The following is a 7,466-nucleotide window of genomic DNA, read 5'->3' as shown; positions in this document are numbered from 1 at the left end:
GCAAATCCTTAATGGCACAACCAACGACAAGATTTAAGGAAAACATTCATTATACAATTTTATACTTGTGTCTCAGTATTGGATCACAAGCACTGTAGTGACTGTAATTAATATTCTTATAATTATATTGCAAATAATAACTCTACTAGATTATATTTTGTGCAAGGTAATTATAAGATGTGTATATTAAAGAATATTTGTACATTAAAGGTATTTTGATCAATATAAATAAAACTGTCACTTTTTAAATAGTGATCAGTTCTTCATTTTTTATAACCTTTTTATTTCTAATAATTTAAGATTTTCAACAAAGACACAGAGTAGGCAGAGTTCACATATGCCACTCATGCAGTTTCAGGACTTTCTTCTGCAGGCGAAGGTTTGATACAGAGCCACGCAATGGGGATGACAGGACCCTGAAGCAACAGAGACCAGAAGCCAAGTAGTTTTACGAGGAAGAGCAAGGTCAGAAGGAATGGAGGAACTACATAAAGATGAGTAATGACATCTGATGTCGCCAATATACGGGAAACCAACAATATTAATCTACATGCATCATTGAAACAAAACTGTGTAGTCAAGAGGCTGAAGGTAGTCACCCCAATAAAAAACTTCACTTTTCATGCTGGAGTCTGTTTTCAGATGTGGACCTACTGACAAGGAGAGGCCAGTTCCTTCGGAAGCAGCAGCTAGCAAAATCATGGTCGATGTTTATTATAATTTCCCCAGTCCTTCCTCAAAGAGATGTATGGTCGCTCACTGAAGGAACTGAACACTCAGAAGACATATTCCCAAACATTGTAAGGACTGTTGGATGCAGGATTCAAACGGATAGTTCGGTATAGATGGCTCCCAGTGCTCAGATCTTAACTCGGCAGCCTCATTCCAGAGGTCTCTGCTCTTAACTATTACCCTGCACAGCTTTTTGCCAAATAAGAAACCTTCGTCTTTTCCTGCCTTTGTTTCTCCCTCTTGTTTTCTTGCCTTCTTTTCTCAGCATCTTGCTGTCATTCTACTTGACCATGGATTAAACGGCCATGTGTAGAATAAGGAAACTAGCAGTCTTAAATAGTGATCTTGGTTTAAGCAGTGTCTTGGGTTTTTGTATACATTACTTAACTTCATATCGACTTATTGTGGTTTGGTTGTTTACTCCACTGCACAAAAAAACTGCCTATCATTGTGGTTAAGAGTTGAGACACTATAGTCCAGCTGCCTGGGCTCGAATCTTAGCATGTACCTTTCTGCCTTCATAGAAATAACAGCCCCAAAGATTGGGAGTTTTGGAATTCATTATTTACATTTTCGAAGTCCTCTTTATTTTAAAATATATAATTCATTCTAAATGCTTCATTTATAGTAAAGGTAGATGGAAAAGTTGCTCTTTCACTGCTTTGCCCAGACCTGTGGCAATGAATAGCAACAGGGGATCTTTGAAGTAGGTGGTTTCTTAGTTCAAAGCATGTGGAAGTCCCCACGGATGTTCATATCCTAACTCCTGGAATTTGTGAATATTTTACCTTACATATTCACATTTGCCTATGTGATTGGGGTACAAAATTTAAGAGATTATTCTAGGTTATCCAGGTAAGCCCAATAGGAGTTCTAAAATTCCGAGACCCTTTCCTGGATGAATCAGAGAGCAGACATCGCTGGCTTTGAAGACGGAGGAAGGGGACCACAAACCAAGGAACGCAGGTGGCCTCTAGAAGGTGGAAAGACAAGAAAATGAATTCTCCACTAGAGTCTCCAGAAGTCTACCGACACTTTGATTTTAACCCAGTGAGACTCATGTTGGATTTCCAACCTACAGGACTGTAAGAAAATAAATGTGTGCTGTTTTAAGCCCCTTAATTTTTGCTAATTTGCTATAATAGAAAAATAATGCAAGAGTTAAAAGGAAAGGTACGACTTCCAAGTTCACAGCATTGCCAGGTAGGTAGAAAATTACTCACATTCTTTGTTTACCTTTAAAATAAGCCAAAGAAGAAAATCTTACCAGCTAAGAAAGGGCATCACGTTCACCTACTTATATCTGTGTAATTATTGCTCTTTAACTCAGTTGTGGAGAAGAATTGATTTCGTATGAAGTATTTTTTTGTTTAATTTGCTTGGAAGAAAAGAGCTCGGCTATTATCTTTTAAGTTTGTCAAGGTTTGGCTGTATTAAAAAAAAACTAGAAGCATTATTCTTTAGAGTAATTTTTAAAATAATAAACATCAGGATTCATTTTTAAACCAACTTCAATAGCTGCTTACTAATTATATAAAGTTACTTAAAATACAGTAACGATACCAGGAAGAATTTCAATATGCCTGAAGACATTTATTAACCATTTACCATTATTCTAGTTTGTGCTATACTCTGATCTCTTCACGTTTAATAGCCTTCTGCTGTCCTGATAGGAGTGGATCCAATTGTACAGACACAGAGTACGCGTCAGTTCGTTAAAGGGAGAAGAATTTACTTTAGCAAATTTTAGTATGCTCTGCACTCCATTTCAAGCAAAAACTAAATATGCATAAACACAATTTCGTTCTTTATGGAGGCTTTTTTATGGTCATTATCAAGGTCTCTAGTTAAAACCTCCTTTGCCTCCATAGTCTCTCTTTTAAAACATTCTCTTCGGTAATCTGTGTTATTGTTGTAACAACTTGAAAATAAATAATGACAATGTATAATCTCCCTCTGTTAATTAAAAAACAAACCAGTTTCATAAAAACAGCTCCTCTCTGGAAAAAAAAAAAGGCAAAAACAACCTCATCCAGTATTTATACTAATTATCCTTTCTTTTTAAAACTGAAGGAAATTACATACAATAAGACAAAAATACATTTTCATTTTCCCTTATATGTTTATGCTTTTCATTTCCTTTCAAAATGTCAGAATACATTTTTATTTACAGCAGGGAAAATAGAAGAAATCTTGGTGGGAGAAATTTTAAATTTAGAACTTGAAGACTGAGTCGGCTGTCAGCAGATGGAGAGGAAAAAGTTGCAGAAAACAGCTTTTAAAAAATAGAGGATTATGATGAGTTTCAGTTTACTGATTGCCTCCTTTGTTCCAGTATTAATATTTCTTTTGTCCTTTAATTTCATTATACTTACTTTTTTTTTAGAACACAAGAAGTTAGGTGGAATTATATCCATTTTGCAAATTAGGAAACTGAGGTAATGATACGGTAAAACACGACCCAGGATCAGCAATCACATATTTCCATCATACATGGAACACGCAAAGATGTAATCCACATCTACGTGACAGCAAACACAACGTGCTTTGCATTGTGAAACGTGAGATCACTACTTATTTACCAGTTTACGTTACGGTCATTTTCTGGTTTTTGGCAATAGACAGACACTGTGCCAGAGTGATGATGAAGTCTCCCTTTTAAATATTTTAAAATATAAAAGATTTTCTTTAAAAAAAAGTATAGAGCAAACATGAGTATAGGGGATATGCAGATATGGTCAAAATTGTGATTCTGATACTCAAGAAGTCTGGGTCACACTTCAGTATGTTGTACCATTCAAAGGATCCCAGACCCCCTGACATTCCGTGTTCTGCACCAGTCATAGGTATATGAAGTCTAAGACGGTGCCTGGCCTCTACAATGACATACTTCAGCATCAGGCAACTTCACTCCAAGATTAAGTCCTGACTTGTCTTGGCACAAGAAGTCTTTGAAAAACTGAACTTGTCCTAAGTTTATAAATCATTGTTCAGGATGCTACTGCAGACATTCCAAGAACTCAAACTCTCTTCTACCATTTGATATTTCTGTAGGCTTTGAAATTTTCAGCATTTTTTGGAGATCTGGCATTTAGAGAAGAAATCCTCTAATACTCTATGTTTCAGTAGTGTTCCAAACCATAGAATCAACAGAGATCATGGACTTTAAGTCATGAGACTTTCTTCTCTCATCTTAAGAAAAACAGATGCTTTTCTTCTTTATGAGAAGGAGGCTGTAAATTATTTTGATAAATTTGATACTGAAATATCAATTGATCTCCACATACTCTTAGGATAAGGTATTAGAGTGCCTATCAGATCTACTAAAAAAAATCAGATTAAGTCTTCAAGCCTTTCTAGGATTACTTTGCTTGTTTGTTTGCTTTCACAAACTGCAGAAACTGCTGGGCATTTTCACTGCCCACTGGGGAATATACTCCATGGCTCTCAATGCCACCAATGAGAGGCACACTCCAAAATACAGTTGTTCTCAATGAGCACGGTAACTCGGCTGGCACCTGTGGGATAGGTTTGTTGAGTACCTAGGGAATCACAAGGACAAATCTGGTCTCTCAACCTGAATATTTTCACTAAAACATCACCTGAAAGTGTTCCTTAGTCACAAATTTGTCTGGAACACTGATAATTCAATCTTAAATCACATGCGTAGGTTATGAATCCAGGAATCTTAGTTTGTTTGAAAAGAACCCTTACCAACTCCAAATGCACATCATAAATGGAGATAATCACTACTCTACTTCCTGTCCATTTTGCTCTCATCCTTTCTCCATCTTTCTCTTTCTCTTGTGCACGTGCGCGTACACACACACACACACACACACACACACACGTGCTTTCTCCCAGAAGAAATAACTTCTAACAACCATGAAAAAAAAATCTGATGCCTGGGCAACCAGGGCACAAAACGCTCATTTTCTACAGGTGGAACACTTGACACCATTTAATAAATGATACATCCACATTTCAAATTGTACCTTCAGATTCAAAAAGTCACTGAATTACCAAAGTATAGCATTTCTTCCATAGAGTCAGTGAGTAGTACAATAAATCTTCATCTTAATGGCTAAGCTATACAAGTACGACATCCCTGAGGCTGACTCGACAGTGTAACACCTAAGTTTCTGGAAACTTTGAGAAGATCAGAGGGAAATAGGAGATGTAATCTAGGAAAATCAAATCATTTCAGTCTCTAAGTGACTATTTTGTAATTACTCAGGAAGAGCACTATTATGATCATAAATGAATTAGACCAACTTTCTGTCTTGTTTGCCTTCAGCACAAGTCCTCAGTGATTAAATGTGAGTAGCAGTTGGAAATGGACAGGCCATTGGTATTTAGTGAAGCCTAAAAATACAGATGTTTCTTCCTCTAAAACTAAGCATTTATGTAAATCTTATGATGGAAAAGATACATTCAATTTCCATACACTCCATAGTTCCACTGTTGTCATAAAATAGTTTCATTATTCTAGAATGTAATACAAATGTAATGTGTCAATTTCTGGGAACTTACTACTTTGATTATTAGTATATAAAATCTATTTTTCCTCATTAAATGATTGCTGAAAAATCTTTAACCAAAATTACTAATTCAATTGGCCTCACAGGATGCACCCATCTCTTTATTACAGCAAGAATAAGACATAGGATGTAAATTGCAACTAAGACTACCAAAAGTATTTTCCTATTTTAAAACAATCTCAGAGGTTTTTAACACCCCAAAAATGTTAATACTATCTCAGTTGACATGATGCTACTCTTCTCCGAATACTTAAGTGTGTTCCTCACCTATGAAGATCGGTTTTTAATAATCCAATATGAAAAGTGAAAAAAGGAAATTAACAATTACATATAACTGATGCTATATCCTTTACTTTGCATCCTATCCAGGGTCTCAGGATTTAAATTTGTTCCATCATTGATAATGTTCACTTTGATCATTCATTTAAAATAGTGTTTGCTAACCTTCTCCACTAAAAAGCCAACACTGTCCTATTTGTAGTAGGTATTTTGTCATAAGTTATTTTGAGACTACACAAATCCCATTCCTAATCAAACACTCAAATTACTGGTTTGCTTCTATCAGTACGAACATAAGGACACCCATTTTATTTAATGGGTCATGATCCTTATTACTATTTGAGACTCAAATTTTTCCAGTTTTTGACCTTTGGAAACCCATCAAAGCTAGCTCCAATGTACTTTCAATACATTCCCATTATTCTTAAACACTTCCTTATTTTATGGTTGAAAAAAAAGTTTGTCTCCTCTAGTACATTTCCTACCCAGCCCTGGAACTTCTTCATGGTACTTTGGTTCCTTTTTAGTGGAGCAATGTTTAGAAATCAAGGGCACTATGTTACTGATTGTCATTGGGGTGAGGTTGTTGCCACTCATTGTCAGGAGCAAGAGCTAGGGAGCATGTGTAGGTGAAGACACATACGTGCATATGTATATATGTATATGCAAACATACACATACGTAATTCCATATCCCATATTGTGCTTTTGTCATTGCTTTCACATTTCCTATAAAACCAAAGTGTATTGTTACTGTTTTTTTGCTTTACTCGTTTACCTTTTACACCAATTAAGAACAAAGATGATTGCTTCTTCTTGTATTTCTACCTCATTGCCAGCAACCAGCATTGTCAGATTTTTATTTATACCATACAAATAAGTGCATAATAACATCTCACTGCTGTTTTAGTTTCAATTTTTCTAATGATACTGTGGAACATCTTTTCATATGTGTACTTGCCATGCATGTGTCTTCACTGAACTACGTTCAAACCTTTTGTCCATTTTCTAAAAATTATGTTATTTTCTTGAGTTTTAAGAGTTCTTTACATATTGTGGTTGTGAATCCTTAAACAGGTGATTTCACACAGTGCTGGCCGCTCTTCTTCAGGACTCCACCATGAAGGTGGGCTTCCCTTAGGCCTACATCCTACCGCCAACCATTCTTGTGAGTACCTGTTGGAGGTCCTTGGAGAAAATCCTGAGAGTGAGTCCAAATACCCCTTTTGTCCTCAGCATGAGAATGAGGTTGTCTCCTCACAGTTGTCCACGTTCAGGCTTTAGCAATTTGTTTCAAAGTTTAAGTGTTTTCTTATAAACCTATAAGGTGTCCAGGATCTCATCCTCCCATATTATTCACAGTTAAGACTATTCTTGGGTCCTATATCTCTAAAGGGATAGGTTTTTCTTTAGGTATCAGGTAATTTGTCCTGTGACAAAAAAAACATGATTTTTTAGTTTATTTAGCTTGTTTGTAGACTTCTTTGAGAGTGACCCACTGTTTCCAACTTTCTATACCCCAGGCAGAAGCAAAACTCTGGATAATCTTTTTTTTTTTTTTTTAATATTTTATTTATTTATTTGACAGAGAGAGACAGCCAGCGAGAGAGGGAACACAAGCAGGGGGAGTGGGAGAGGAAGAAGCAGGCTCCCAGCGGAGGAGCCTGATGTGGGGCTCGATCCCATAACGCCGGGATCACGCCCTGAGCCGAAGGCAGACGCTTAATGACTGTGCCACCCAGGCGCCCCCTGGATAATCTCTTAAATTACCTTTTCATTAAAAACCCAGCAATAAAATCCTCAAATGATTAACCAAGTGTGCTATGTATGTGTTTGTACAGGTAGACATATGCATACATGAAAATGAGAAAAGTTTCCATTTTATTCTTAAAGGTACAAAAAAGTTAATGAAGAT

The 7,466-nt window shown here is 36.3% G+C and overlaps 1 long non-coding RNA gene across 1 annotated transcript; it reads left to right on the top strand.

Moving 5' to 3' along the window:
- The first annotated feature begins 1,273 nt into the window (after nt 1–1,273).
- On the top strand, nt 1,274–7,171 carry LOC103656461. Its single transcript, XR_566620.1, has 3 exons — nt 1,274–1,935; nt 6,629–6,719; nt 7,140–7,171. It is a non-coding gene; the product is annotated as an uncharacterized LOC103656461 (long non-coding RNA).
- The last annotated feature ends 295 nt before the right edge of the window (nt 7,172–7,466 follow it).

Source organism: Ursus maritimus, unplaced genomic scaffold (genome assembly GCF_017311325.1).
Source record: "Ursus maritimus isolate PB19 unplaced genomic scaffold, ASM1731132v1 scaffold_5, whole genome shotgun sequence".
NCBI classification, from domain to species: Eukaryota; Metazoa; Chordata; class Mammalia; order Carnivora; family Ursidae; genus Ursus; species Ursus maritimus.
The sequence above is the reverse complement of the archived record's forward strand: the minus strand, read 5'-3'. Positions and strand labels throughout refer to the sequence as shown.